Genomic DNA, 7,416 nt, shown 5'->3' on the forward strand with positions numbered 1-7,416 from the left:
GCTGCTGTGACTCTGACGGGCAGCTGTGTGCTGCTGTGACTCTGGACGGGCAGCTGTGTCGTGCTGCTGTGACTCTGGACGGGCAGCTGTGTCGCGGCTGCTGTGACTCTGGACGGCAGCTGTGTCGTGCTGCTGTGACTCTGGACGGGCAGCTGTGTCGTGCTGCTGTGACTCTGGGCGGGCAGCTGTGTCGCGGCTGCTGTGACTCTGGACGGGCAGCTGTGTCGTGCTGCTGTGACTCTGGGCGGGCAGCTGTGTCGTGCTGCTGTGACTCTGGGCGGGCAGCTGTGTCGTGCTGCTGTGACTCTGGACGGGCAGCTGTGTCGTGCTGCTGTGACTCTGGACGGGCAGCTGTGTCGTGCTGCTGTGACTCTGGACGGGCAGCTGTGTCGTGCTGCTGTGACTCTGGACGGGCAGCTGTGTCGTGCTGCTGTGACTCTGGACGAGCGGCCGTGACGTGACAAGATTCTGGGAGATCAGTTGAGACGTGACTCGGTTGATGACGACCAACTGTGACTTGACTGGGCTCTTTAACAGCAACCGTGACTTGACTGGGCTCTTGGAGATCAGCTCTGACTTGACTGGGCTCTTGGAGATCAGCTCTGACTTGACTGGGCTCTTGGAGATCAGCTCTGACTTGACTGGGCTCTTGGAGATCAGCCTGACTTGACTGGGCTCTTGGAGATCAGCCTGACTTGACTGGGCTCTGGAGATCAGCTCTGACTTGACTGGGCTCTTGGAGATCAGCTCTGACTTGACTGGGCTCTTGGAGATCAGCTCTGACTTGACTGGGCTCTTGGAGATCAGCTCTGACTTGACTGGGCTCTTGGAGATCAGCTCTGACTTGACTGGGCTCTTGGAGATCAGCTCTGACTTGACTGGGCTCTTGGAGATCAGCCTGACTTGACTGGGCTCTTGGAGATCAGCTCTGACTTGACTGGGCTCTTGGAGATCAGCTCTGACTTGACTGGGCTCTTGGAGATCAGCTCTGACTTGACTTGATACATAAAGAGAAGCTGTGACTTGGCTTGACTCATGACGGTCAGCTGTGACTTGACTTGACTCATGACGGTCAGCTGTGACTTGACTTGACTCATGACGGTCAGCTGTGACTTGACTTGACTCATGACGGTCAGCTGTGACTTGACTTAGCTTGTGAAGATCAGCTTTGTTTTGGCTGGATTCACGAAGAGAAGCTGTAACTTGGCTTGACTCATGATGATCAGCTGTGACTTGACTTAGCTCTTTGACATTAACTGAGGCTTGATTTGGCTCTTGACTGACAGCGATGACAAGACAGGGGTTTGTTGTGGCCGCCATTTTGCGAACGGGCTTCGCTGTCGCTGCCACTTTGTGTGTCTGCTCCAGTGTGGCTGCTATCCAACGAGAGAGTGCGGTGTCGCGTTCCTCCGCGACACCCACAGTGAAAGCTGAACCAACAGTCCACAGAACATATTCCACAAACGCACGCAGTGACGAGCGCGGACCCTTATGAATTACTTTAGTCTTTAGAGGCTGATTAAGGCCATCGCAGAAAAAGTCAATCAACATATTGTCCGGCAATCCTGAGCCATTAGCCAAAGCCAAATATTCCGTAATGTAACCCGCAAGTGATCGTGTACCCTGCTTGAGGGCTAGCAACAAGATCGCGGTGTTCATACCTGGCCATGATCCACTTGAACAGCCGCTGGATCCTTGTGGGGCCGAGTATTCTGTTACGGGGCTGACGAGACGTGAGGCATGCGGATCCATTTGCAGACTTTATTGATAAGCAGAGACGTGGTCGTACAGGCAGGGTCAAACAATAGCAAACAGGAATAACGAGGACGAGGCAAAGAGTCAACAGAGGCAGGCGTGGGTCGGCGATCGGCGAACAATATCCAAAGGGCAAGGCAGAGAGATAATCCAGGGAACACGGGCTAGAGTCCAACACGGGAAAACAAAGGCAAGGCTAGGCTAGGCAAGGCAAGGTAAGGCAAGGAAAACTAATGGGGCTCTGTAGGGCAGCGATGAAGCATACAATACTCGGCCCAGGGGAGAGAATGTCCAGGGTTGAAATAGTGTGTGTGATAGAGATGCTGTGTGATCAGGTGTGCGTGTGATTAGTGCAATGAATGATTGGTGACAGCTGTGTGCGTGTGATTGGTGAGATGGCTGATGGGAATTGGAGTCCATGTGATGTGTGGTGTGAAGGTCCATGTGGTGAGCGGGTGACCTCTAGTGGTGAATGAACGGGAGTGCAGACCAGATTCGTGACAATGACAGTTCACTTTTAGAATAAGTGACAAGGCGGCACAATATTTCCATTTCGGTCATCAGAATTGTAAGAATACTGCTTATCAAATGGTCGATAATAAAATAGGTCCTGCAGTGCAAACACTGAAAAATGAACAATTTCATCATTATAAATGCATGAAGGTGTTCGTCCATTTGCAGTTTGAACACTGCTTGTCAAAAGAAAAACCTTCTCATCTTTTACAATAATAACAATTTTTTAGAACACTGGAGTTTCATATTCAACACTACTGCAAACATACATACCAATTTGATACTCTGTACCATAACATTTTACTCAAGGGGTTGTGTCAACATCAGAATAAATTGATATGTTGAGTTATCTGCTTAAAACATCACCACCTTGTAAATCATTTAACATGCAAAGCCATGTGCGATTGATGCATTTTAACCAATATTTTTGTAAGGTTTTTAAAAATTTTAATTGATTGTTTAAAAAAATTATGTTTAGCCTCGAATCTCATACACCAGATGTGAAAAAGCGGACCAATTTTTAGTTTTAGTTTTCAGCAAGACGAGATGTGTTTCTCTGCAGTTTTCAGCCAGGCAAGATACCCAACTCCCACTTGCAGCATCACAAAAGTGCTCCGGTAAAATAGGAGAAAAAACAAAAAGGATTATTTCACATCCATTTATCAGAGCCTGTCCTCCAACAAAAAACGACCCTATAGGCGGATCTTTTGTGACGTCATTGTTTACGTTTGTCGCGTTGCATCATGGGAATCGTGTGGCAGGAAACACCGCTAGATACCTGTAATTTGATTGTTTTGCACGTTTGGATGAGGATTTAGAGAAGAGGATGGTTCACTCTTGCTGTGTGGTCGATTGTATGGCTCGTTGGGGGCCTGATAAAAAGTTTTTTCGAATTCCCTCCGAAAAGGATCGCAAAAAACGAAAGAAATGGTTGCGTGCAATTAGACGATTGAACCTGGACGCTGTGTAAGCTGTGATATACAATTTTTCACCATAGTACAGATGCCATTGAAAGTCTCACACTGAACACAATTGAATTGGTACAACAGTCACTACATTTTCAATACATAAATAAGAACACTGATCAATGAAGACTTGCCCGGATTTGCAGTCGCAGTGAGCAGTGATTATTTCGCCGTTCTCTTTGGCGATCACCCACGGGAGATGCGAATCATGCTGTGACTCTGCTTGGCCAGGTCTAACCTCTGCTTTTAGCACGATCACTGCTTTCTGTTTGGCAGAAAAGATCGGCCCAACTTTACGAGAAACAAAATAATCATAGGCTTCCAGACTTTTGAAAGCCTTGAATCTTTCATGAGTGAAGGGTCCAGGGGTTTCTATTAAATAAGAATAAATGTCTCCCCAGCAGATTGGTGGCCAAGACACCGGCGAGTCGGACCAACGTTTTTTGTCATCCCAGATCTCATATGGGCTTTGAATAACTTCAATTTTGTCACCAATACAAATTTTGAGCTTCTCTCCAAACCTCCTCCGGTCTTCAGATGTTAAAGTGCTTATATATTGTGGATTTCGCCCGCTAACTCTCTTGAAAGTGCTCGTCGCGTCTTTACAGCCCGCCATACTGTTTGTTTTGTTGTCACGCAACCACTCACGCATGCGTACAAAGATGCCAACAAAGATCCTCCTATAGGTCGTTTGATTACGACCTATATTTACGTTTTAAAGTTAAGCGCCCTCTAGCACGCATAAAAATAATGACAGTCTCGTGTTGCGTCTGTCGTCAAGAAATGACAGTCAGCCCGCCATACTGTTTGTTTTGTTGTCACACAACCACTCACGCATGCGTACAAAGATGCCAACAAAGATCCTCCTATAGGTCGTTTGATTACGACCTATATTTACGCTTTTAAAGTTAAGCGCCCTCTAGCACGCATAAAAATAATGACAGTCTCGTGTTGCGCCTGTCGCCAAGAAATGACGATGACTGTCATTACCAATCAAAATGCGTGTTTATTTAAATGCAATGTGTGGACTTTTACACCAATCTCACAGTATTCGTACATATTTTACTAGGTGGCTAATTCGCATTTAATGACCACACCTAACCCTACCCTTACAGGAATCATGCAAAATCATGATTTTTAGTGCACATTTTATGAGCGCGTGCGTTCTCTGGGATCGAACCCATAATCGCATGATCACATATATATATACATATATATACATATACATACGTATAACGCAATGCTCTACCAACCGAGCTACACGAAACCCGAACTATAACGCAGATAAAAGAGTACAAAACATTAATATGAAAATGTCCTGCTGCCGATAGGGGCGCAATTGTAGTATACGCTCTGATGGGTCGTATTTCAGGGATTTGGACAAACGACCTATACGGGCGTATTGGTTGGAGGACAGGTTGATTTATCAGGTGAAATGTCAGGGACAAGTATCACTTACAATATAAGAATAGTTAACCCAAAACTGAAAATTCTGTCATTTATTTATACTCATGTGATTCCACACCTGTAGGACCTTCTGTCTTCTGAGGAACACAAAAAATAGATATTTTGAATAATCCATAGAAGAAACTGTCATACATGGCATCTGTGGAAAGGCATGAGTATAAGTAAACATTTACTGTTCACTTATGGTTGGACTCCTCCTACCAAAATGAATGTACATAAATGGGACAGCACATAAATAAATAACAATGCAAGCATACCAAAAACTTACATGTGATGCTTTTAAGAAACATTTTTAGAAGGAGATCAGACTCTTTATAATTATTGTTTAATAATCAAAAAATTAAGCATGACAATCAATAATCTTAAAATATGCAATTGTGGCTTACCCATGTCTCTGGTATGTGTAAGCTCTTTTCATCCCACTTAATGTATTGGTGGCTTCATACTCTTCAAGCACATCATCTTTCGATTTTTCTGTTAAGCCAGCATGAACCATCTGTAACAATATTAAAGGAACAGTTAACTTAAAATTGCAATTCCACACGATTCACATTTGCTGAACACAAAACACATGTTCATGCTTTAAAAAAAAGATAATAAAGTGTCTAAAGTAGTTTAAGCGACTCATGTGCCATATTCCAAGACTTGTGAGGGCACAAAATCACTTTGAATGACGAACAATTTAACTCACTCAGTGTTTTCCTTGAGAAGACCAACTTCCCCGTCTGCTCCACATCTCCAGTGAAAGAAAATGTCTCTCTGAGAAAGGTTTAGAGTGCACAACACATTAATCAATATGTGATGTAATAAAACAAAAATTTTAAATGAGGTAAAACACTTACTTCTTATGTTTCCCCTGTTAAAAGTGTCTTCCGCGTCAATGCATAGCCATTCAAATGTATCTGTGAGAAACATTTAGGCGCGCACAGCATAAAAATATTGTCATAAAGTAATATTATTTTATAAAATACAAAATATAAATGAGGTTAAACACTTACTTTCGGTGTTTTCCATGATAAAACCAATTTCCCTGTCTTCTCCGCATCATGAGTGAAGGAAAATATCTATCTGAGAAAAAGTTTAGGAGTGCACATCACACAAATATTGCTATAAATCAATATGATGTTGTGAAATAAATTAGATAAAACACTTAACTTTCGGCGTTTCCCTTTTAAAAAGAAACGTCCTCGTCTGGTCCGCCTCGCGAGTGGAAGAAATGTCTTTAAAAAAACGTTTAGGCGCACACACCTCATAAATATCGCTATAAAACGATATGATCTTACAAAACACATATTGTGAGTAAGATTAAACACTTAATTTCGCTGTTTTCCGTCCTCATATGCTCCGCATAGCGAATCTAAGAAAATGGCTTCTATGAAAAATATTCCAGATGGGTCAGGCGCGCACACGAGCAAATGTCCCGGATGTGACTAATAACACTCAACAGAGTGTTATAAGAGTTTCTCTGCGTATTGACACCGGCCAGAGGGCGCTGTTTACACTAGCTAGTGTTAATCCCCTAAAGTTCAACACCACAACTTTAACACTTTACTCTAAAAGTCCTTAACACTAGGATTTCAACACTGGAGATTTTGCTGTGTACCATGAGCTGTATACAAAACACATACAGAAAATATATTGTTATAATCATATGTCTATTTGCTTTTATATGTCACGTGTAGCGGCACAAATGTATAACCCGTGCGCTAGAGATGCGTGGATGAGCTCAAATGTCACCCGAATCCACTGCTTCAAATAAATTAGCCGCCCTCCACCCACCTGCACCTATATTTTTCTCTGATTTAAATAACCGACCCGACCCGCACCCGATCGTCACATTACAATGATTCTAATTAGACTAATTCTTAGTTTTGCACGATGATATGATGAATGGATGGTTCATTTTTAACAGCAGATTCAGTGATGTGAGAGATGATCTGAGCATCATGTCTGCCACGCATTACGGCTCCGACGCGGCCACCGGAGCTAATCACGGTCGCTCTAGTCAAGTCAATGCTTGTGTTATATATATATATTATACCAGCCTCGCCGCGGCACGTTTCAGAAGCATCCCAGAATCTCGTGGTCTCGCGAATCCAGTTGCTTCACTCCTGGTGTGATTTGGCACCGCGTGGACGATGGAACAAAACGTTGTCGGAGCTGTAAGGGGTAACGGTAACATGCTAATACAATGATAATAGGCTGCTTTTAAATTAACATTTAATTAAAAAACAAAAGTCCTTCTTTGGCCAAATTATAGTCTACACTTTCTTAATAGCATAAACACACGCTTTACTCCATTCAAACTTTATCTGGAATGTCAGTAATTTTGAAAAAAAAAGTTTTTTTTTTCTTTTAAAAAGGTTATGATATTAAAATCTTTGATACCATAGAATTTTCATAATCCTTGTCAGCAATGTCAATATCAAACTAATACGAGCCTAAAAATAGACAAAAAAAAAAAAAAACTCAAGCTCACTGAAAATAAATAAACAGTCAGTGATGAAATAAGTATAAGAAACTAATTGCAAGCAATAGGACAAAAAACTACAATAAATAAGAAAAGCTACATACATTGTGTAAATGAATTAGTCTTCACTGTGTTAATTATATCTATCTATCTATGATAGGTATAATTAACACGTGAATTATATATATATATATATACAGTGAGGAAAATAAGTATTTGAACACCCTGCAATTTTGCAAGTTCTCC

General features: G+C 42.5%; 1 long non-coding RNA gene across 1 annotated transcript; it reads right to left on the minus strand.

Moving 5' to 3' along the window:
* Positions 1-4,914: 4,914 nt before the first annotated feature.
* On the minus strand, positions 4,915-6,961 carry LOC131524193 (uncharacterized). Its single transcript, XR_009266944.1, has 4 exons — positions 5,699-6,961; positions 5,543-5,602; positions 5,392-5,459; positions 4,915-5,196 (listed from the first exon to the last, which is right to left on the minus strand). It is a non-coding gene; the product is annotated as an uncharacterized LOC131524193 (long non-coding RNA).
* Between the last annotated feature and the right edge of the window lie 455 nt (positions 6,962-7,416).

The sequence above is a fragment of the Onychostoma macrolepis genome, chromosome 18 (genome assembly GCF_012432095.1).
Source record: "Onychostoma macrolepis isolate SWU-2019 chromosome 18, ASM1243209v1, whole genome shotgun sequence".
Taxonomy (NCBI): domain Eukaryota; kingdom Metazoa; phylum Chordata; class Actinopteri; order Cypriniformes; family Cyprinidae; genus Onychostoma; species Onychostoma macrolepis.